Here is a 25,873-nt window from a genome sequence, read left to right as displayed (position 1 = left end):
TTCCACCGAGCTTTACTTAACAACCTAGAAAGAAAATTAAAAAAACAAGTTTTGCGATTCAGAACTAAATTTGGCATATTTTAGTTATTAAAGTCATTAGAAAAGCATAAGCCGAATAAAAATGAGTGGAATAGTGAAAGTTTACTTGAGGATTTCAAATAATTTTGCTTTACCATGCGGGATATTTGTTAATACATCCAAATGACAATATATGCCTGAATTTGAATTTAATACTGTCGTAAGCAGTCCGTAAAGAGAAATATATATATATATATATATATATATATATATATATATATATATATATATATATATATATATATATATATATATATATATAATTGTCTAGTACCGTAATATCACGTATGTGATTACAAATATATCAGTTTCTTAGAAAATATTTTTCGTCTATGTACTTTTGCACTTTGAAGGACGGAAAACAAGTTTCAAAACAATTATTTGTTGAAAGTTTGAGTTATTTTCGTATAGAAACGTGAATAAAAGATGAAAAATGATCTTCATGACTAGATAAAAAAAAACTCCGATATCGACTTTGAAAGCAAAACAATGAAGATTAGGAACACTAGACCGTGATGTGCAACTGAATACATGTTTTCTATAAGCTCCGTTACACACACAAATCACGAAATAATATCATTTCCCCGCTTGCTTTTAAACGTTTTGAAAAAAAAAACAGCAATCTTAATTAGCAACACCATTTCCCAAACTAGTATTAGACCAATTCTATTTTAGAAAAGTACCATTAAGGCTATTTCCCTCGAAAAGCGCCGTCTGTAAACAGAAAAGGGAACTAAAGGGAATTGAATTCTTCAGATCCAGTTGGAACACCACTTAGTCTCAAGCATCGTTTCGAAGACTGTTAGTTTCTTGTTTAGTATGGATTCTAACACTGTATCTTGTGTAAGTTTGAGTTTCTGTTTTAAACTTTCTGGGTACCTCGAGTTGTTGTTATTATTATTATTATGGATTCTAGTTTTACGAGTTCTGTTTTCCAGTCCCCGTAATATCTCCTTTTTTTCTGTAATCTCTCTTTAAACTGTAAGTTGGATAAGGAAAAGATGTCATTTATTTAATACTCGAGGTAGTCTCTCTCCTTCTAATTGTTTAAACGTAATTGTCATTTAAATAACTGCTGTTTGCTGTTAGTGTTGTGATATATTGTTGCAAGTAGATAATGTGGATGCTGTCTTAAGACTAAATCTCTTATCAATTTAGTTTGTAGACCTCTGTCGAGTCGTTACATTTAGAATTCGGTGACGTTTATTTTTTCTTATTTAAAAGGACTTGGGGTATGAAATTAACTTTTCGTAAAGACTGCTTACATCTATCCTTAATTACTGGTCATTTTGCCCCTACTGAATACATTCAATAGTTAAGGATAGTACGGATCAGATATGAGTTTTACAGGCAAGATTTTCTTAAATCAACTGAAACCTTCAGTGCTACTTGTGACAAGTGCATCGTTTATGACTTTTAGCTTCTGATTTATTTTTAACAGAATAGTGAGAACTTGATAATCCAAGTTTAAATTCTCAGTTCTAATTTCCAATACTGTAATTGTAAATGTACTGATGTTTCCTTGTAAATTTCAGGACGACATCTACGAATACATCGACCCACGTACACTGAGAATGACTCCGCTGGAGAAAGTCCACGCAGCCAGATGCAATGGCTATGTGGAAAACTGGTCCAACCTGGAACAGTCTCTGAATTTGCCAGAGAGGAGATATTTAGATTCTTCCATGCAGCGGAAGCCCAACAGCAACACCCTGAAGTTTTCTCGCAAGAAGATCCTGGACAGGCTGTTCAGGAAATAAGGGCAATTGTAATGAGCACTGCTAGCCTGTTCCAGTGTCAAGTTGGCGGGGGTGGTAGCCTACTGTATGCTTCCTCGACACTATGACAGATCTTGCTAGCATTGTGAGTGCTCTTCATGGTTGATCATTTAGCAATTATTTACGACCCCTCTTGGTTTCAGATATGAACTGGAAGGCTGTTCGTTCATATCAAACAAGCGGTGATGCGGTGAGATAGGTTGCTAAATGTAATGCCAATAAAAAATTATGAAAATGTAAAAAAAATACCGAAAATATAAAATTGGGCTTGCTTGGACTGGAACACGATGTGGTTGACAGGGGTAACGCTAGAACACGATGTAGTTGACAGGGGTAACGCTAGTCTCCATCTGATAACTTTTTAATTTGTTAGTTACGTGATTTGATCTCTGGTTTTAAGTTAGTCTTGTCCAGTAGAGTATTTGAGTATTTTATTAAGTTTAATTTTTTTGTGGTGCTAAGTGGTCGTTTTTAAGGTTTTAATTCCAATCCTATAAAAGACAGACCTATTTAATCAGTACTTGATAGTTTTCTATGCCATACATTGAGAGCTGTGAATCATAACTTTTGGAGCTGTGATTAAGAGTTAAGTTTTAATATTAAGTTTTAGTTGTAACATACTCCCCGTTGAGTGTTTTATCCGACTTGAAGTTTGCTCAACTTTCAAGACTATTTCACCTAAATGGCTTCATTGAAAATTCGAATGATTTTTGGTACGTTCTGGAAACTGTTTAATCTTGATCTGTTTAAACTCCATTTGTATTTCGTATATTTCAGATTGTAAAATTGTCTATTTGTCATTTCAAAATAAATTCATGTAAGTCCTAAACTTTTTTTATTTTCCAAAGTTAATAAGTTATGAGTTCTTTAAACTTAACTCGATGATTAGTCAAAAGAGTAATTCCTTTAAAGATTTTCCTGTCGAAATTTGTTTAAAGACTTAAAATTTCTGCCAAATTATAGGTTATTTGGGATGGCCGCTGATTTTCAGATTATCATATGTAAGCTCTTTCTGTGAACGTCAGTTCCCCAAGTCGCCACGATGATAATGAAGACTGTTCTTCAATCTCGTTCTTAAAGGGTGGGATAAACTAAGTCATTCTTGGGCATAAATCTTTATATATAAATAATCCACTCTAAATCGTAAAGCTTTTATGAGGACCCATTCCCTGTAGTAAGCTATATGAAACATAAATAAGAATGTCAGGATAATTTTTTTTTTTCTAAAGTTTTGCTAGGCAGAAGTAGCGGGACTAGTCGATGGAACTTGCCTCTAAATCGGCTCTTCTCCGCTGCTCAGTTGAGGGCGTTAATGCTCGGTGTGGGGCCCGACGGTCAAGTGTTTGGCTTTGTCAGTCCAAGAAATAAATGTGGACTGTTTTAGCTTCTCTGACGCATCTGGAGAGCTTAGTAGGCCTATGGCTTGTTTTTTTTTAATCTTCGGTATTAAGATTTTTTTTCCAGCCACCGTTTGTACTGAGTGTAGCCTACTAATCTAGTACCTCCTTCGCAACCCTACGGCACTCTAACTTATTGCATTCGGATAAAAATGACCATCCTTACAATTCATTCTGTGGTTCAAATACCAGCATTGTTTGGCATGGCCAATGGATTATTTATCTGGTAAAACTCACTAATTTTGTGCAGGCCGATGCATTTTTCGAGATTTCTTCCTGTGTTCTTAACGTAAGCCATCATTTTCCTTCTCTTTCCCAATTTGGTTTTACAGGAATTTAGGGATAGTTCTGGCTACATGAAATACAAATTTATGTTGTCCCAAAGATTTTTAGTGATTACTTCTAAAGTAGCCTACAGTGACAGGATCAATTTTTCTCTCTAACCGTTAGCCACTTTCTTTTTTCGCTATTAAAATGGTAAATATTGCTTGTTTTTTACGGTAACGGTCATGAAACTAAGGAGACGTTAAATCACAAGAGCAACTTAGAAATTTATCTGAGGGTTACCAAGTTTATGGGCTCTAGCTTTTAGATATTAGAATTATGAAAGGCAATCACCGTAAGAATTTATATGTATGGATTTACTTTGGGAACCCATTTTTTTTATTCTGTTGATACATCTCGAAATGAAGGGCTGTTGTCTTGACCCTTTTCTATCGTGAATTTTATGGAAGGCTCTCAGAATCCCAGGCAACTAAGAATAAAATACCGTTTCCATGAATTTGATTTGATGGCTACTGTGTTAACGCTTGTGGTTAAAGACACTAAAAAATACTGCACAGGCAAATTGGCTGGCATAAGGAGATATAGGAAGTTATAGAACAATTTATTGCAAGGGATTCGCCCTTCTTATTTTTAGTAGAAAGGAAAAACGTTTATCATAAACGGCAGCCCACCAAAAAGGCAGTTTTGGCTAGTTTTTTGATAAGCTGTGAGCATATTACGGCTAAGGAGACCGGACATACACAAGATAACTGGGTATCTTTGATAAAGGACTACGTATACTATCTTTGTTTATTTTTTCTGTTATCATATTAAGTCATCTTTATATCTTCCTTTAGTTGACTTTGTTGGTAACTATATATATTCATGAATGCTTGTCTCTTCATATGGAATATCGTTTGTGTGGTTATTATTTCTCTAACGATTAACAGTGATCGCAAATTCCTTTTTCAATATTTTGATTATATTGCTTTCCTAATTCCATCTCTGAAGATCGTGTACTCACTTGTTCATAGCCTTGACGGTATGCACCGACCTCTCTGATTGGTTCGTCTCGCCGGGGAATAGAAACTCGGCGACCATTGGTCAAAATTCTCCTTGCTGCCTCGCCATTGGTCGAAAACAGACGTGGGAAAATTCAGAGGCTCAGTATCAAAACAAACCCGTTGGAGGAGAAATCGTGATTGTTGTGGTGTCTCCGGGAGGGTGAATAATACGAATATGGTAAGAGGGAGAGTGAGGAAAACGTGAATAGAGAGTGAGGAAGCTTGAGTAATGATTGTTTTAATTTAATTAGACATTTAGGTGGGCACAGGCTAGGATTTAGGGTAGATACCCGTGCCCGAATATGGTTGCCAACCTGGACTCGTGTCAGATTGGCCATGTTTACCCTGAGATTCGTCATATATTTAAAGTGTTCCCTAAGGGGTATTTCTTGTTTCGCTCACGCATTTATCTGTTTTTATTCCCAAATTGAAAACTTCATGTACACACGGCCATTTTAAGTTCCCTAACCTAACCTAATTTGACATGTTACCGATGTAGGTCGGTGGGTCAGGATACATTCGCCTGCTAAAGCTATAATATGTAGGTTTCTGCGTCAGAAGTAGTTTTTGGCATTTTGTCTTGACTTTCTACTAATATGACCCTGTTGCTTGTGTGTAGCCTAGGATCGATGGTAATTTTCGGAAGACTCCAGCCACCCATTTCGAAAGATGCCAGTTACCCATTTTGCATGAAAAACCATTTTGGGCTTTTCATGCAGAAATGGCCAGGAAATGATAGGGCACTAAAAGAACCTAAAAATACCAACCTAACGTAACCTAGAACAGCACACTAACAAGAAGGAGCGACTGACCGCATGTACTGGTTACATTTTTGCCGTATTAGCTATGAATGGGTTTGGGGGCCCGGTATTGTCATACCTTATAAGTCGTAATTTGATTAATTATTTTTCTCTGTTATTAAGCATTTGGGAAGGTTATGTATTGAGAGGAAAATTTTTTTTTTTTAAATATAAATTATAAAGTGGGAGGTGGCTGGAGTCTTCCAAAAATAACCAGATCAAATGCAGAGTGGGGTCAGGGCTACTGTAGTAGGCATGCTGTGCTATCTTGTTTCAGAGGGATTATGGATGCTGTGCCTTAACCAGGCAGGGAGATGGGGGTGCTTTTCCCCCTTGGATCCCCTGTCCCCCCAAATAAGCTGTGACCCTTTACCCTACATTCCAATCAGTGGTGGGAGTAGCCTAAGTTTACTTTTGAGCTCAATACCAACTAAATATTCAGCACTTGACCTTAACTTAGAAACATGCATTTATCAGATAACTTACAGATTTAGTCCCAGTGTTCTACAAACTTGGGTGTTCATGGTGAAGTCTGTATGGCAAATCACGTTGATTTCCTTTGGACATGCAGTATTTTCCTTAATAACTTATTGTACATTTTTCATAAAGGTATTATGCAGATTATTGTACATTTTTTCTTAAAGGTATAATACAGATTATGATTTTGTTTTGAAGGTAAAGACTTGTACCGTAAATCTTTCTTCTGTCTGAAAGACTAATGTTAACGTGTAGAATATTTAAAAATCATACTTTAATTAAGGTATCATTTCATCATTTCATATTTGGGGATCGATACTTGAGTTCCCTTCAGCCTCCAGCTGTTTGCTTTCTACCTTTTATTTTTCCTACATTTCCTATAATCTCATTCCACCTTGTAGTTCACTTTCTTCAACTTTGCCCTGCTCCAGTTTTCATCTCTCATTTAAGAGCTATTCCTTCATTGGAGCCCTGTAAGTGTCTAGAAATGTTTGCTCAGTAGTTTGGTTAAACTAATTTATAATGACACTGTAACAATATGCTTATACTAAATAGGGTGCATTTGTTGGAAGATAACATAAAATGAAAGTTCTGTGTGTGTGTGTGTGTGTGGGCGTGTGACTTTGAACTTTGTGCTGTCTGTTAGAATGTAAACAAAAGAATTGAATGTGCATTACTGAAAAAGTCTGATTATTTTCTTAAACATAGCCATATGATCTGCAATATAAAAGTCATTGTTTTAAAGTTTTGTAATCTGAAGCTGTTAGCAATTGATTGATAGAGCTGTAATCATAAACCGAAAGCTTTGAATTTTCTATTTGTGTAATGCTATTGTTCTGTGCGGCAGAGTTTTCATCAGTGGAGGGGTAGGACATCAGATGCCAGTACAAGTGGCATAGAATCTGGTCCTGTGACTTCGGTGGAGAACTCTCCTGATATTATCCCAGGCACCCCAGAAAGCTCTGACCAAGATTTTAGCAATACCCCCCGATCTCATCGGTTCGGGTTACTCAAGCCTAGGCCTCTGCGTAGTGAACGTGGTAGTTCCAGAGGGTAAATGAAACATTCTTTTTCTTGTCCTAAATTTTATTTGGTTTGTTGTAAAAGCTACGTGATCCAAGAAAAGCACAAACCATTACCCAACTCTAGTGCTTGTGTTTGTGGTAGTTCATGATATTTTCGACTATGTAATGAGGCAGTCTTTTTAGATATTTATAGTCCCTTTATTGTGCTGTTTTTGATTAGCATTCCTCAGTAAATTACTCCAATTTGCAACATTTGTTTTGCAGTTGGGAGTTTTGGCTCAAGAGTTTGATTCTATATTTCATTTAATTTTTCCACAAATGTATCTTTAGCCAGATTGTTACTTCCTTTGTTATTTTGATCAATTATTTTTTTAGCTTAAAATAATGATGATTGACTGCAAGAACCACCTTGTTCTGCAGGAACAAATAAGGCAGTGAGGTTTCCTCATCCTCTAGTTAACCACTTGTAATGAGACAGTTTGGAAAATGTTCTTTTTACATATTGATACAGGCAGTCCCTGGTTATTGGCGGGCTCGGTTATCGGTGATCTGGTTTTATGGGGTTGTCTAGCGATGAAAATCTGTGATTTTCAGCGCAGAAAGTCGCCAATTTTCGCTTATCGGCGCTGATATGTACCTAACAGAGGCGCCAATTGCCAATAACAGAAAATTGATTTTCGCTTATTCGGTTATCATCACGCCGTCAGAAAGGAACCCCACCGATAAATTGGGGACTGCCTGTACTGGTAAAGACATTAGGAAATGGTTTGTACTTTTAAATAAATGTTTTTCAATTTGTGTTTTTATGTCTTAGTTCATTTTGCAACAGTTGAGTAGTTGTTTTAAATACAGATTTTTGCTTGTGACCTGGACATGAGTGGATGATGTTATATATATTAAAATTTCACTGATATTATGGCTTATCCAGTGTACAGACTAATTCCACCATCATTTTATGTGTGTTTGTAGGAGTAGCAGTGATAAAGTGTATGTACCAGAGTCTGATGATGAAATATTAGAAGATTCAGGCTGTGAAAACAAAGTTGTTTTGGAATCAGAAGGAGAAATCATATCAGATTCAGAAGAAGAGAGTCTTCCAAATTTGAAAGAAGTCATAAAACCTGCTGGCGGAAGCAAGAAAAATGATCTGCCAGACCTTCTCCCTTCTTCGTTGTGTGCCAGTGCATCATCTCCTCCTAAGGAGAAGATGTTTGATCATCTTCAAGTTAGTGGCAAGAAGCAAAATGGAAAGTTAATGAGTAGCACTCCAACATTGGACACGTCTGGTTGGCGGAGTTCTAACAAAGCAGGAGCAGATTCAGATGAAGATAATGACAGTCCTATTTTTACTGGAAAACGATCTAAAACCAGATGTTTAATTGAAAGTGATGAATCCTCAGTTGAAAGTGAATCTGATGTGTCTGAATATTCCCGAAGTGGAAAGATGTCCAGTCCTGACAACAGTGACGACTCTTCTCAGAAAGATAGTGAAGCTGATTACTCAGAAAGTCCACTGGAAAACAGAACAAGGAAGAAGGAACCCCATAGCGAGATATTAGATGAAAGTGACCTCAGCATACCTCAGTATACCAGTGTTTATCAGAAAGGAAAAGGTAAAATTTCTCCTCAGCATGATACTGAGAGCCAGGAATCAAATGAAAGTCACAACATTGCTGATTCTTCTGGTTCTTTAGAAGAAATTCCTCCCGTTCCAGTAATTAAGAAAAAATTGTTCAGTCGAATAGAAAGTGATGATGAAGAGGCATCTGTAACAAATTTGAAATCTGCGACACCACCAAGTCGTTTACAAACAGAAAGTTGTTTGGATTCCTTTATATCTGCCTCACCAGAAAGTGTAGAAAAGGTATCTCAAGGTGCCTGCATTGGAGTCAGAGAAACTGTTACGCCAGTGTCTTCCCAGAAAAGGACAAGGCACTCACTCCTCAAGAAAAATATGGGCACAAATTTAAAATAAAGAAGAAATCCCCACAAATAAAAGAAAAACTCGCCAAATTCCTCAGGCTCCCTCGTCAGTATACCAGAGGTCCAAAAGACTCCTCAGAAGGACAGCATTTTGAATGAATCTGTAGGAAACTCGTCACCCCCTTATTGTACCCCTTCACCTAACAAGAATGACAGTAAATTGATAGTATCACCAAGCAACCAGTCTCTACAATCATCATTTGTTGTAGCAGATCTAACATCCTCAGAAATGAAGATGAAATTGAAGGAGAAGAAGGTGGGTTTTTGTTTAATTATTGCAAGACACTTTATAAATTTTATAAGGAAATTGCAAAAGTATAAATGTTAATAGGAAATTGATAAAAGTAAACCTGCAACTTAATAGATCTTAATTTAGCAGACTTTTGTGCTTGTCAGCTACCATATTATAGTTATTTTTCTTATGCTACCTTTTGGATGTGATAATTTTTTTATATTTCTTAGATTGAATGTTAAGAGTAATGTAGAGGTTATTTTAGGTAGGAACTACGTGGAATTGCTGTTAACTGTAAGATATCTGGAAAATACTAACGCAGGCTATAGGGTCTTTAGGGGTTCTGGCCTTTCTGATAAGTAACAAAGTGTCTCTCTAATTTGAGCTGTTACTGTACAGCAGAGCTTTATTTATACTAAAATTTGCAGTTCCACCTCTTTTATGTATTTTCTTTTAATACTTGAAAGTAATAAAGTATGGAGTGTAGCAATTAGGTAGGGGTAGCATTAATATTAATGGTTGTCCAACTGTTAGGCTTTGAAAGCTTGATTGGGGCAAGTTAGTTTTAAATCATGTTGCCTGACTGGGTGAGTAAGTCATTTATTAAATAAAAATATCCAAATTTTCAGGTGGTAATTGAACAAAATTCTGTACCTACTGTGAAATTTATGCAATACTTGTTGCCTCTAGGATGAAAGGTCTCTTCCCATGTAACTGTTTGGCATTTTTGGGTTTGCCATACAGGAAGTTATTTCAAGTTGATTATATTGGTGTAGTTGAAGAAATCAATGCTTTTAATCATAGGAATTGAACAGAGCTTTGAGATTCTGTTTGTCAACTTAACATAGCATGTGAAACGTACTTTGAACTCTATTAAGAAATATTTTTCTCTCATAGCCCAATAATGTAGTGGTATTGAAGCTGATGCAGTGAACATTTTCACTAACATTCATAATTTAATGTTACATCTTTATCCTACTGTTTCAGAAATTATTAAACAACTAACCTGTCTGCATTGCCAGATGGGGGCTCCAAGATTAAAAATCAAATTCAAGAACTTGAGGAAGCGTTGGCCAATCTCTCAGCGTCAACAGCGTTGAAGGGGTAAGCATTTGTTGCTTGCCTTTATGTAAATGTGTGACTGTTTCATTAAGGAGGTTTTATTGATTTCTCCAAATATACAAAATATGTACATGAATGCAAAGGAAGTTATTCCTAAAAAGGAGAAGGGAGTAAGAATAATAAGCCAGTGTCTGTTAAGATATTAAGTTATACTATACTGTATTAACTTAAAAATGTCCATTAAAAATATTAATATTAAAAATATCAGTGGATATTTTCACCATTAAAAAATATGTCTACAGTATACTTGTAATTTGATGTGATAGACATTTGGCTTATTGTTCTTCATTTCTAGGAGTAATTTTCAATGTGTATTACTGTACATATTTTATAAATCTAGAGAAAACATCAATAAAATCTCCTCAGTAAAATTGTTTTCATTGAAATAGAGGTGTCTGTATTGTGTAAATGATAAAAATTGCAAGCACCATATTAATTGATTATTGCTCCATACTTATTGCCAAGTTTGGTTGCCCATATTAATTGATTATTATTCCTTCGTGAGTATTCCTTTAGTAACTGACCATATATAACTGATAGTTCTGAAACATGGTTTGACCATGATAAAAATAAAAATGTGTGAAGTGTCACTTACATTACTGCAATGGTTTGCCCACAAAAAAAAAAAAAAAGGCTTTAGTCTCTGGTGTAGCAAAAGCTTAAGATTAGATTTTGTGGCCTAGATAGGTATAGCTGAAGCCAAGAATAATAAAAAAAGAAATTCTGAAAATAAGTGAAGATTTCACAAATTTGTTTCACCAGTTCTGAAAGGGTCTTTTGATTTATTCTTTAAGTTGCTGTACAGCCAACACTACCATGTATGATTTTGATTTGTAAATAGAACTTTTCATTGAATGTGTGGCTTTGTATTTTATGTTAATACTTTTCTGTTTAGGAAACATCTATTCATTCTGAGACGTCAGTATTTGGTACGGCTCGTTCTCCTGTAGCCAATATCTCCTATGTCAAGAGTCCACCAGCCAAGAATAAGTTGGAATCCTCAATTGTTGTGGTTGACAGTCCTCAGACACCCGCTTCACCAACACTGAAAGAATTGGAGAGGAAGCTTGAGAAAAAAAGGTATAATAAGTTTTATATAAACTTTTATTTTCATTATGCATATTATACATCATACAGGGTATTGTGAATGTGTTGAGTACTTCTTGATTTTGATAATTTTCTATGTCACTGACAGCTTTTCTTTATAACCCTTAATTGAACTTTGAATTCTCTGAAAAGTAATCATAACCCTTAAAATAATTATTTCAGTTAATTTTTTTAGGTTTTCTTATGATTTTGGAACCTACACTGTAATCATGTCAAGGGGTGAAAGTGACTTTGGATCTTTTTCAGATTAGGTATAGCAGAGCTGATTTAGGGAGTCTTCCAGATGGTGGTATGAAAATGAGGAAGAAAATGCAGCTCCTGGAACAGGAAATAGCACGGCGAAAAGGAAGCCTTTCAGAAATGTATCGGTTAGTGGTCACAAAATGGTAATGGGTGGACAAACCCTTGTTGCTTATGCTAGGTTTACTGTAACTTCTGACAGACTTTCATGAGCCTCTCATTGCTGTTGTTTTGTAATTCTTTTTTACTCTGCAATAAAAACTGAGGGCTACTTTTATTTTTATCTGTGGGCAGTGTTAACTGATTTTTCCACTTTGATTTTTGTTCTCTATTCTTTGTGTGTGTGTGTGTGTGTGTGAGACTGAATAAACTTGCAGTTACTTGTTAACCACTTATATGCACAAATGTTCTGTTTGATGACATGAATCCATTGTAGACTGTTCCTAAGGTTTTGGAAGTAAGTTGGCCACAGCACCAACTGGAGTTAATACACTTGAAATTTGGGACGTTAGGTACTTCAAGGAGTGGCCTCTACTGTCTGATGCAGGAGTCCTTTGATACATCCTGCACATATTTTAGCTTCATACATGTGCTGTTCTTCTACAATGTTTTAAGACAAGTGCATTCATATGTCACTCACGGCCTACTATTCTGGATCATTTATAATTGCTGGGGAGAAATTAGAACGAGGAAGATATGTTAGACTCATTTCTAGCTCTGTTGAATTCCTGTAAACTCATTTCTACTTTTGTTTATATTGAATAGTCAATTTATTTTTTTGTTGCCAGCACATCTGCTTCCTCTTCTATGTATGATGATGATCTCCGATTTCCTTCTCAGTATATATCTTCCCTGTTCTTTTCACACAGACCTCTCCTAACACTTTGTCTTCTGTTGATGGTGTTTGCAGATAGGTCATCCAACAATTCTTTCTTCCTAGTACCTCTAGTCTTGCATGGTCAGTAGCTATGTGCCTAATTGCACTTTCTTCATCTGTCAGCTTGGACTATGAGAGCAGTATCTGAATGGGAATTACTTTACTAATATAATTCAGTGACTCTCAAGACATTTTCCATACTTCTGTTTTCTCTAAATGCTGGAGTTTCTAGTGTGACAAGGCTGAATTAAATGTTTTATTTATTTCAGTTTTGATGTAGATCAGGAAAAACTTCACAGGTGGTCGCAGAGGTTAAGTCGTCTGGAACTGAACTGCTTGGGAATTAGAATCAAAGAAGAAGAAGCTTGAAGAACTCAAAGTACGTTTGCTTTTGTGTGAACTTGATTGTTAAGACAAGGCAGTTACCTTTATGCCTCTACCAAATAATGTAAATTGCTAGTGCCTATTGCATTTTTAAAATTTTGCTCAATTTGTTATAGATCTTAGGAATAAGAAACTAAAGTTTTGATGCTTTTTATTAATGTTTAGATTGCTGAAATGACAAAGGTAATTTTGATATTCTGATAATGCATTTTCATTTGCTTTTAATGTTACAATTTTGATGCATAACTTAACTGTAGACTTAATTTTTCATGCCCTTTCATAATGGTATTTAGCTTGTGTGTGTTTGGTGTAATAATGAAAATGGGTGATAAGAGCAAATGACCTTAATTACTAAGATACAGTGGGACAAAAAAAAAAAAATTTGGAAGTTTGCCCTCAGTACTCCTGGAACCCACATGCAGTGTTAAAATGCTCTCATGAATGATACTTAAAATAAAAAGTAATATATATATGCTTAAATCATTAAATTTCGGTAACAATGTTGATTTCCGTATCAGATGGTCTATCGAGCAGCAAACCCCAGAAGTCTTCCAGATGGCGGAGCAAGGCTTAAAGCGCGCATAGCCAGTTTAGAGAAGGATGTAATGATGTTGCAGTTAAGGGAGAATATTGAGATGAAAACGACCCAACCAGATATTATCACAGGTAATTCTTTTCACAGTGCAATTAGTTGTCAAAACCCATATATCTGCACAGTAATATCTACGTCTTGTGGCTCATGGTTATATATGCATTACTTTTTTCCTTTGAACTTAAGGCTTGTATATTGTGTTGTGTTTAATTATTTTTGGGAAACTATCAAAAAAATTATTTGTTTGTTACTTGCAGACTTAATAATGGGTAAATTTAGTAAGACCAATCACTGATAACTTTCAGTTCTACATCTTTTGTGATTTTGAGTCAGAAGTTAAGACTTAAACATTTCATTTACTACTGAAAGATCATGTTTCGTTTGAAAGCTCCTATTTCTTTGTTTATTGTACCTTTTTCATTGTTGTTCTGCGTCTAGCCTTTACAATGACTCACCTTCATATTGCATTTTTCCTTCTTACTCACATTTTCCCTATATAGTTAATAATTTTTACTTGTTTCTATATACTGTATGAATTTCATTGTGGTTATCTATATGTAATCCTTTTTAAGTATGAACCTTCATGATTCTCTTGGGAGTCATCGAAGGTGAACATTTCTCTACTTCGTTTAAGGTTCATGGAGGCACTCCAGTGCTCTAGTAAATTTTCACTTTAAAGATGCATAACAACACTATTACCACCACTAAATTATCTATGCAGATGATCCACATACAGTGTATGTATAATTCTTCCTGTCTTAACATATATTTGTTTTGTATTAAAGTGTAGTTCAGAGTTTCAAGGGAAACATAAGCCATACATGAAAGATAAGGATGGTGTACTCACTCAAAAAAGTTTGTAAGTGCACAAAAGCCACCTCAAGCAACTATTGTGGTTGGTGTATTTTAGAATTTAATATTTTGGAGCATTGGAGCATATTAAATAAGATCCAAACTACTCATTAAGAACAAAGCCTTTGGGGTAGCCTAACTCGGTGGTATGGTTACTTTGTTAATTATTAATGATGAGGTTTTTAATTAAAGTGTAATCTGTATAATTTAAAATAGATTGTTCATTGGGAGCTTTGACAGTTTAATATTTTCCAGTGGAAGGACCCAAGATGCACTACAAGCAGTCAAAGTTAACAGACTATGGGCTTGAGTCTACAGTAGTATCAGCATCAAAGGATTCGCAACGTAATCGTGCAGCATTTGATATGGATGCCATGTATGACATTGCGATGGACTATGGTGCTCGCAACTATGGAGGAAAAATCTCTTCGAGTAAGTACACAACGGAATTTATGTGCTAAACCTTTTTACCTGTGTGAAATTAGAATATATTCTGAAGTACCTTGTTGTTTTAAGGACGGACATTTTCACAAACCATTTGCTATATCAGAAAATTTTATATTTTTAAGATTTTCTACAAGTATTAAAGTAAGCATTGTAATGACAATTTCTATAATGTGAAGGGATACTTCATATATTTTATGATAGTCAGATTTTCCGTATGCAGTGAAATGGAAACAATGCCCCCAAAATTTTGTTTATACTCTGGAGGAATTAAATTTTTAATCTTTTTTTAAGAGCGGGAACGGGAGATGATCAGAGTGACAGCAGAAGCTGTGCAAGAACTCCATGATGCTTTAGAAAGTGCTCCCAATGTTGATGAAGTGGAGGAAGAAGATCCGGATGAACTTTTAGTGCCATTGATGCCCCACCAAAGAAAAGCTTTGGCATGGTTGCTGTGGCGAAAGTCAGCTTCCTCGTGGTGGAATACTTGGTAAGTTACTGTAATCTTGAATAAAGTCTAGGGCATTACCCTAAAATTCTGTATTCAGTTACCTAATTTTGTAATTTTCTTTTTCATTTTATGATGGAAGTATGTTGAAGAGTGAAAATTATTAATATAAAGGGTGCCAGTGTGGTGACTGACTCGCATTTCTTTATTTTCATGAGGCTTGCTCGAAGGATTTTTTCTTAGAGGCAATTGAAGCAAAGTAAAGTTGAAGAAATTGAGCAGTTAGGTGAGAATATACATAGAGCGAATGCTTCTCAAAATATGTTTTTCTGGCATGGAAGATGATCGTTAGATTTTTGCTCCAATATAATGTATGGCAGATTCTGGAGGTAGTGGGAAAAAGAATGCCAGGTGAATGGAGTTTAGGAAAATTTTTATTGGATGTTTAATTATTGTGAAGGCTAATACACAAATTCTTTAATGTCAAATATATCACATGAGTAAAGTATACAGTAAATGATATAACATATGAAAAAGCAAAGCTGAATTGTAAAACAGTTATAAGGAGAGGAGAAGATAAAACAAAGTTGGAGAATAATAATATTAATATAGTAATGTAAAAAGAAAACTAAAAAATTCCAGTGCACCAGTAGTACATGAACCAGTATAAAGGTTGAAGGCCAACTAGTATTCTTTGAATATGTGAGGACCAGGTAGGGGTTTAAGGCCTTTTTATTACAATATATTAAAGTTTTAAAATTATTTTTTTTTGTATTTTTCAAGACTTCAGAATAGGTAGCAGTTTAAGGAATATTAATTTCTAGATTGTAGGATGTGTTTCCTCTCTAGCAATATATTTTTCATGTAAGTTTTGTTCATAATCAGGAACATCTAACCAGGAATTATGAAGACTACTGTGTTTACTGGGAAAACAGTTTTGCTGCATTATGTATGTAATAGAACATGGTGTTTGTCAAAATCTAAGTCAAAGAAGTCTTTCTTTCATTGAAAGATAATTTACAACTCCTTTCAGCTGATGATATGGGTCTTGGCAAGACACTTACAATGATAGCCTTGATCCTGAAGCACCGTGAACTTGTCAAGGATGGAAAAATATCTGAGGATTTTGTGGGTCTCAATGATTCTAGCCAGGAGAGCGATGCAGAAAAAAACAGCGATGAAGAGAAGTGGATTCAAAAGAAAAATTATGTTGGTATGTATAATGTTGCAGAGGGTTGATTGTAATGAGTGGACCTACAACTCTTCTGTTGAAACTATAGAAATATACTGATTTATTTGTCAGTGCCTAAATTTTGCAGTGTTGAAATTGAGGTAGATTCAGGTGCTGGTAATTGAAGATTCAAGAAACCAAAGTAAAATGGAAAATGGGCAGCAGTTGTGAATGCTCTAGAACTTCAATCGGTTGTACAGAGATTTTACATACATGGGTACTTCCCAATGGAGGGGTTGTGCCATCAATGCACCTCACATGGTGCACTGTAGGCATTAATAGAGATGTTAGTAGTTTTCCTTTTGAGCCACTTACTTGTACCTTCATTCCAATATATAGTATATGCTTCAGTCTTAAGTCACCACTAATTGTTGCTTCTTGATGCAGCCATTGGATTTTCGAGTTCCACCTTTAAATCTCTCTCTCTCTTGCCTTCCAACCACTCACCCTCATCACTTCATTGTCATAAGCACTGAATGGCTGTAAGTTACCCAGTTTTTTGCTTGACTTACATGGAGATGTTGTGGTATTTTTCCACTTTAGTCAAAAGTATTCAGTAAAATATCAGTTGGTTTAAATATTGTAAACTCTTAAGAGTAACTATTTTATCTTCTAAGAAATAAAGTGCTTTAATGTTTTGGTGTGAAGCATGACAGGACAGCACAGACATGGCATGCCTATTCAATTTACAGGTCTTTTGTTTTACTTAAAGCCTAACACCTAGTACATTATATTGGCTGGAGTTTCTCATTTGATGAAAGAGCTCATAAGGCACATTTAAGCGGAGTATTCTGTATTCCATCACTGTAGGAAATCCTCTCACTCATTATATCATGAAAGTCACTTACTGCTAGGCTTAGAATAATTTAGCTGTGTGCTGTTGTACTCTTTCTTCCATCATATTTGTTAACTTTCACCCAAGGGAAGTCAGAGTATGAGAATTTCATGAAAATGAGTTTCTGTACTTAATTACACCTGGCACAAGTTTGTGTACTTAATTACACCTGGCACAAGTAAAGCAGAATACAAGTGATTTAGTGCATTTGCAATTATTACAAATGATGCATTATTAATTCTCAAGGAAAATGATAATGGAGAGAATTCTTGAAGGGAAGCTATGTTATTTGGACCAAGTGTCAAGATTGCTTTGAATAACGAGTAGGGTTTCTCTCGAGTGGCAATATAATTTTCTATATAGAGATCAGCTCAAAACGTCATTTGACCTGTGGATTATTCATCTCTTGATAGTGTGTGTTACAGGTCATTTTGGCTTGAGTATATGAAGAAGGTTGGATTAATGGAACAATTATTCTTAATAATGTACTTGTAATAGATGGGCTTGTTTCTTAAAGTCAGGCTCCTCCATTTTTCTATTCTTTGCATTGCATACAAACAGGATTTTAAAAAAATGTTTTCATTGCATTACAATGGTAGGCATTAAACCTTTGTCTTTGTTATTATTATTTATTTGTCTAACCCAGCCACTGATGCTGCAGTACAGTATTGCAATACTAATACATATTGCAAATAAGATTGATACTCTTCCTGACTTTATGCACGCTGAATATTTATTGCAGACAAGATTGATATAGTACTCTTATCCACTATATTTGCATTGAATTATATAAAAAAAAAAATAATGTAAAGATGATGAAGGTGCTAATTGTGATTTCTCTCCATCAGCCCTTCCCAAGCGAAAAAAGCTAGTTCCTTCAAAAGGTACTCTGGTAGTTTGTCCAGCTTCACTCTTAGGTCAGTGGGAAGGTGAGGTCAAGAAACGTGTTGCTAAAGGGAATTTGAAGTGCCTTGTGTATCATGGTACCAACAGAGAGTATGATATTCGTGCGTAAGTTAATTTGATTTATTTAATGGCAAATAAACCTGCATAAGTGTTATGAGAGTTCCTCTTGGATGCTATTGAAAAGTACGTTTTGAGAGTTCCTCTTGGATGCTATTGAATGGTTTATTTCTGATTTTTTTCAGCTTGGCTCATTTTGATATTGTCGTAACGACTTACCAGCTTGTGATGAAGGAGGCTTTTCCATCTGGCAAAGGCTATGAGAAGAGCAATAAAGATGAAGTCCCAAAGGTACAATTTTGTTTCATGCATTTGTTTTGAGAATAATCCAGTTTGTTAATTTAGATAGCACAAAATTTTAATGACATGCTTATATTCAAAGTATAACATACCATGTTTCATGTGGAAAATTAAATATGTGAAAATGTATGTTTTTACGATATTGTGGTTTTTCAACCAGAGAGGTAAGAAAGTCTAAATTCAGTGTTAAAGGATAAATTCAGTGTTAAAGGACTAAAACATTTAATATGGCTTCCATTTAAAAGTATAATTTTTTTGTATGTTCTCAGGTCAAGGCTAAGAATCAAGGAAGATTGTTTCAAGTTGGATGGGCAAGGATTATTCTTGATGAAGCTCATCAGATTCGAAATCACAAAAGTAAAACTTCCCAGGCTACCTGTTTGTTGCGAGGTGGCCGCAGATGGGTTTTGACTGGAACCCCCGTTCAGAATAAAGAAATGGACTTGTATTCACTCGTCCGGTTTCTACGAACAAAACCATTTGATGATTACACTGTAAGTTTCTTCTCTTTCTCTCTCTCTCTCTCCCTCAGACTCATACAGAATGTCTCAAAAATACAGTGAAAAGTCTTCTAGTATGACAGCCACTAAAGGAGTAGGCAGGAGGTTGTGCTTGCCAGTTCGTTTTACTGTAACGAAGGGCATCATCTGCAATTCCTATAAGCCGTCACCAGTGTAGGTCATAAAACTGCCAGTTGGTGTTGATGCATTTTTTAAATGCCTGAAACTTGAAACTCTTGTGATTAAAGTTAACAAAAATGCTGCTTGGCAAATGACCATAGGAAGCATGTCAATATGCAACAAGTAGCTGGTAGTACCTTGTAGTAAAGCTTTTGGGAACTAGTATTTCATGCTAAGCTGCTGAAGATATCTCAGGCAAAGATAGAACATCTAAAATATTTCGATTTAGATCAGCAAAGACATCGTACACATTTGTGAATTCTGCTTACATAAAATTAGCTTTTTCTGACAAAGCTCTAAGAAATAAGTTCAAAATATTGTAGTTGTTTCACCCTAAGGAGTAGCATCTTCATTTAAAAAGTTAATTTTTCGTTTCAGTAGCTTTAGATGGTAAACAGTTATGAATTGATGAAGTACCTATGGTATTGATATGATGACCCTTTCAAGTTTGGAAGTGGTTGTTCTTACTAGTATTTCAACATAATGTCTCCAAGGCTTATGGCATGTTCAGCAGGGCTTTGGTCCTTAATGATGACTGTAGGGCACATGGGTAGAGAATGACTTGTGCATTTCAGTTTGATAGGTATGTGTAGCAGTCAGCTATAAATAATGTCTGCAGCCTGGTGTGGAGCTTTGATAAACGTAAATTGGGCTTAACAGGTGCATGACCTGAAATTCTTTTCTTATAGAAATTGTAAAAGATTAGTCCATTAGTGTGGGAAGTAAAAGTTATGACAGCATATGAAACTAATGACTGAGGCAAAACCTTTTTAGTAGTCCTTAGGTTTAGAGTAGAAATCATGAACATATCTTGAATTTAGCCCTTTTGCAATATTTGAAGTGTAATGTAATTAGTAATAGGCGTCTTCATTCAGCAAAGTATTTTGTGAGAATGAACAAGGTTGATGTATTATTCTTTATTTTCGCAGTGTTGGAAACTCCAAGTATCTAATAACAGTGCTCAGGGAATGCGGAGATTGTCACTCATAGTGAAAGCCCTCATGCTGCGGAGGACTAAAGACCAGGTAAAATCAGTGTTTTAGTACCCTGTCATCCCCTTAGCGGGTTAGTCCCGTCAGTGCACCTCATGCAGTGCACTGTAGGCATTACTTAAGGTTGTTTGCAGTGTCCCTTCGGCCCTTAGGTAAAATCTCTTTCATTCCTTTTACTGTACTTCCATTCATTTTCTCTTTCCCCCCCCCTCTCCTAACAGTCGATTCATAGTGCAACTGTGAGGTTTTCTTTGTGTTACACCTTTCAAACCACTTTACTGTAAGTTTTTGTTTCAGCGCTGAGTGACCTCATAGGTCCCAGCACTTGGCCTTTGGCCAAATTCTGTTTTGTTCTATATTCTTGTACTGTGTCCTAGCTGTAGTTTGTTGTTTGTGCACTTTAGTAACTTTTTAGTTAACACTGTGACTATCGAAAGTAACTATGCCTCCTGTTTTGTAATTCTGTCTATGGAAGTATTTAATTTTTGGTTTCTTTTGCAGATTGACCAACAAACAGGCAAACAGTTGGTCGAGCTACCTGAGAAGAAGATTGTTCAGCACACACTTAATTTAACACAACGAGAAAGAGAAGTGTATGACCGAATATTCCAGTTCTCGAGGTATGTACACTTATTGCTAAGTTTTATTTTGTCGAATTTTATTTTGATTTATCACAATTTATATCTTATTCCATAATTAAATTTTAGCATTATGATTAAAGGGTAATGCTTATCAATTGGTAAACATTTTGTATTCTGATAATAGATAAATGGATATCGTGGCTGTCCAGTTGTTTTATCGTGAAATAAGGGTCGTCACAATTGTCTACTTGAGTTTCCATTAGAAAATTGATAACTTCATAGTTCTAGAAGTTCTCTCAAATCATTCAAAGGCATGCTGTCTACAGAATTAAAGGGAATTGTCAAGACTTATGATATTCCATTATTTTTAACATTTTATGTGGTTGGTTGATACCAAATTTTTATTTTGTGTTTGCTTTGTTATTTGCATACTAATATTGTTTACATCCTCATTTAGATCAACTATGACTCACTATATGAAGAGCCAGGAAGAAAAAGAGCAAGAGAAATTACTGAAATGGGGAGAAAATGGGAGTTCAATTACAGAAGACCTGATGGTATGTTGAGAGATAAAAACACTTTTTCAATAAATTGTCAGCAGAATATGTTCAATCATTGTGGATGTGTTTATGCCATTTTATTGCCTTGTTAAATGTGTTTAATGAGTGTTTTTGTTATGCTTTGTAGTTGTGTGGCATAAATATAGTGTTTTTGTCTTCTATGTGAGCACATGTGATCACATAAATGAATTTAACTTCAGCCAGCAATGAATTTCTAGTTTTCAGAACAATTCAGTCAAGGATATTTTGTCAGATTCTTCATGTTTCAGTTATCCAGTTAATAAATAGTTGAAAAAAATCAATACAGTATACTGAATACAATTGTAATTTTAGTATTACAGACTGTGGTTCAGACCCATGAGTCAAGTATTTAACCCATTAGTCAGGTTTACTAGCAATTGGTAATAATATTAACAACTTCATTTCAGATCATAAATATACTCCAACATTACCAGCAGCTACTGTTGAGGGTATGACTGGGGAAGTTAAAGCTCATCACCTGCTCATTTTGCTCCTTCGTCTCCGACAGATTTGTTCCCATCCTTCTCTTATTAAAGGGGTATGTGAATTGACAACTTGGCTGTCACACCTCATCACATCCAGGTGATGTGTTATAGTATCATATCGTTATCATTGTTATTGTAAAGTCATTTGACAAGACTACATAGTCGCATCTCTATACCCTTATCAGGGTTGCCTGAAGGATTTACTGTTCAAAAGCGTGGAAATTTGAGAAAGGTTTAGTTAAAAAATGATTGATAGTTGAATAGGAAGAGACCAAATGTAATCTAGTTAAAAAATGATCGATGGTTTAATAGGGAGAGACCAAATGTAATTGCTGATAAGACTGTAAGTAAAAGGTATATAAGGCTAAAGAAACTTGAGAAAGAACCTTTAGTACCACTTTAGTTCATGGGAAAACTGGTTTTCATTTTGAAGTAACTGATGTTGACCTGCACACAATGACTTTCAGATGGTTGAAACTGACACCGAAGCAGACGGAATTGATCCAGCTGATAATGAAGGGGTGGAACTGGATATTGTGTCACAGATGGCAGAGATGAGTCTAAGGTCTACAAATGATATAGGAGAGGAAGCTGATACCAAGGTCAAAAGAACATTTTGACCATGGAAAATCCATTTTCCAGCCCAGCTCACGGAGTTCAAAAGTAAGGTCTTGAGCTTAATGATATTCATTTTTGGCCAGGATGTCATTTTTGCATGTGTTGGATTTGTTCTTCAAAAATGTAATTGTGCTCTGTTATAGTTATTAAGGTTTCGCTCAGAAAAAGTAATTATTTTTATTTGGGGTTGTCTCCTAGAAGCAAAAGATGTGGTACATTTACTATCAATCTTTTGCTTCTCAGTTAAGAGTGAAGCCCCCTTGCGAAAACAAATAAAATCTACAACTGTAGTTTTATTTTTCTGTTTAAAATTTCAGTCAGCAGCAGTAACATGCCATTGTTACCCTTGCATTTCATTATATAAGTACAGGACAATCAAAACTAGCTTTCCCTGGTAACGATGTCACCTCATGCCATCAATGAAGATAGTATTTTCTTCTCTCTTGATCGTGTTTTCTCTTTTCAACCCTGCTTATTCTATATTTGCTGTACTTTGTGTAAGTAGATAGGTTAAACAAATGCTGCATTCTAGGGAGACAAAGTTAAGATTTTATTTGCATTCAGTAATCCAATTTCATTTCCATATTAGAAGACCTGGTTCTTTGATAGTCAAACTGTTGCTGTTCATCTACATTTAGTATTACTTTTACTGTATTACTTGTTGGAAACGTAGTACTTGGTATCATAACTGTATTACTTGTAACTTAGTACTTTGTATCATGTCTGTTGAATACTACTTGTAACTAAGTTGAAAACTCTTTGAATACAGCATTTAGGCTGAGTAGATAATTTGTCGCACAGACAAAGTATCAGATTATGCTAATAGGGTTTACATATTACTTGTTGATTTTATGATTGAAATGTTATTTGTACCATGGTATTACCTTGTCATTTCTGTTCTCTATGTATTAACAAATAATTTATGTATACAAACAGATCGAGTGTGTCATTGAAGAGCTCCAAAAAAATACGCCAGGAGGACTAGAGAAAAATCAGTTATAGTTTCCCAGTGGACGAGTATGTTGGAAGTTGTCAAAGAACACTTGCGTGAGGTGGGCATCAGGTGCCATACCATATCTGGTCAGGTACAGGTGAAAGAGCGAACCTCCATCGTTGAAGACTTCAACACAAACCCAAAGGGACCAAAAGTAAGTTTCTCTGGTTTTCTCACTTGCTGGACGTTGATTTTGAAAGATGATGAAGGCTTGAGATCACGAGGTAGTTTAACAGAACTGCCAAGTTGCCCTTCTAAACCCTTGTATGGATTGCTTGAAGGATTTGCTCTATTTAGGAGATGTTAAAGGTAGAGCAAGGTAAAGTCAAAGATGTGAGATGGCTTGTTGGGAACAGGCCATAAGGTGGAGATTGATGAAATGAAGCATAATGGTGGTTAACACCCACCTATGTGTTTCTTGAGAGGGTTATGAACAATCAAGGGAAGTGTGCTAGGATGTTCAGGGAACTAATCAGTAATGTGAATGCTTTTGATATCTCTGTTTAACTGGTTATTACTCGTCAGTTTAGTTCATATTTTTGCAAAAGTATCAAAACAGTAGAATTTTACATAATGGGAGTTATAATCCTGAATATTGTTTTCCTCAGCTAATTGCATGTCTTGATATTTCATAGTTGCAAGACCATCTGTTACAGTACCAGGAAATTTTAATTTATTCAGCTAAGCCCACGTCTTTCAACTGGGGCCACTCACCCTTTAATTTCAAGTCTTGCTTAGCTAATTAGAGCTTCAGTGCAGGTATCAAGTCCATTCTATGTGAAAATGAATAACAGGTTCTTTATACCAGGTATAGTGTATCCTTTCATATTGGCAAGGCTGCCAAAATTTCTGTCAGGAGTAAAAGCTTTGCTGGAAGAACTGAAAGAACCTAAATGTTCTGGCTTCATCTGGTTTTCTGGTGTTCATTTTGTTGTCAGTGGACTTCCTGTCTCTTGGGCTACGATGTTCTTGCTACCCAGTTATGGATCAGTGTGTTTAACCCAGTAATACACATTAGGCAACCTCAGTTCATGAGGTTACGTTGTAGATTCCCAGATTTCCATCTGCATGCCATTTTGTCTCAAAGTGAGCCCCAGTCACTTGTCTTGGGTAATTGTTCCTTGCATTACTTTTACTCTACCTGATTGCTTAGTTGGTTGTAAGGCATTTCTGGTTTCTTGTTTGGTCCAAATGTTACAGGCAACTGTTATCTTGGGTACTCCTCTCATTATGTTGTGTTGATGCCTTAGTGGCCTGAACAAATGCTGCGTTCTGTGTTAGTGCTTGTTACATGTGATATTCTGTTCAGTCTTTATATTACCTGCTCATAAGCTGCTCTTCATCTGACTGTGGCTTTTAGTAGAAAGAAAGACAGGCAGATTATCATTAACACTGTTGGTCTTAGGTAGACCCAGGATGGACAGAACAAAATCCTCTTAGGATCATCACGAACCAATTGGAACAAATTTGTGTTAAAGCACTCCTCTACCTCTGAACTAAGAAAGAGGTACAGAGTGCTTTTTTCTTTCTTTTTCTTACTTGGGCAAACTGCTTTGTCCATTAGGCTGCATTGCACACAGTGTAAGGCTATTTTATGAAGAGAATGTGTTATCAACAGATGAGTTCATTATCCATAAATATAACTGAAAAATTTTTTTAAGTGCTTCAGTGCAGATAGACTATTACGTGGAAAAAGCGTAAGCTCAGCAACGTCTGTAAGCAAACTTGAGTAAATATAAAAGACCCAAACTAGGTAAAAGGAATTAAAACTCAAAACCATTATGCAAAGCTAATGTTTAATTGATTAGTCATTTGGGATTGTATTTCAGTGAGCGTTCGGGAATAACCAACACTATCATTAATTACCGAGGTAGTAGTGATGTAGTGAGTATGGTGCCATTCTCAGGTACCAGTGGGCCGTTTTGAGCAGTTGACACAAGTAGAATAAGGGTTTGTACATAAGACGCAATAAACTTAATTGTGAAAGCTGTAAGCTGTATAGAAACTGCAATGATAGTAAATGGATATATAAAAGGGCAAGGAAATGGCAAGAGAAAGGAATTAACAGGCACCTTTTGGGGGCCATGTTACTCCAGTTTCCCCTTGACTGGATTGATGACTTCATAGTTCTCTGTTTCTTTGGCAGGAATGAGATGTCTCGTCATGATTTTTCTCTCTTAGTAACTTTTTTTCAGGAAATTAGCTCTGTATACTTTAACATTTTATCCTTATTTGGACTACAACTTGTGCATTTTTTTTTTTCGAAAATTGAAATTTTATTCTGCACAATTTAATAACATGTTAAGTGGTGTAGTTTTTTCCTGACTTAGATTGAGATACTGTATTAGTTGAAATTACTTTTTGGCTAAATTGTGATACTGTGTTTGTTATATTGATGGCAGATTTAATAAGCTATTTCTTGTCTTTGCTTTTACATCATGCAAATATT

At 35.5% G+C, this 25,873-nt stretch overlaps 1 long non-coding RNA gene and 1 pseudogene across 1 annotated transcript; both read left to right on the top strand.

Annotated features, from left to right (window-relative positions):
- The first annotated feature begins 810 nt into the window (after positions 1–810).
- Positions 811–2,685, top strand: LOC136851238 (uncharacterized). Its single transcript, XR_010856830.1, has 2 exons — positions 811–921; positions 1,614–2,685. It is a non-coding gene; the product is annotated as an uncharacterized lncRNA (long non-coding RNA).
- A 1,962-nt stretch (positions 2,686–4,647) lies between these two features.
- LOC136840221 (transcription termination factor 2-like) overlaps positions 4,648–25,873 on the top strand; it is a 23,424-nt pseudogene continuing 2,198 nt past the window's right edge.

The sequence above is a fragment of the Macrobrachium rosenbergii genome, chromosome 1 (assembly GCF_040412425.1).
Source record: "Macrobrachium rosenbergii isolate ZJJX-2024 chromosome 1, ASM4041242v1, whole genome shotgun sequence".
Classification (NCBI taxonomy): Eukaryota; Metazoa; Arthropoda; class Malacostraca; order Decapoda; family Palaemonidae; genus Macrobrachium; species Macrobrachium rosenbergii.
Note: the sequence above shows the minus strand (reverse complement) of the source record. Positions and strands in the feature narration are given on the sequence as shown.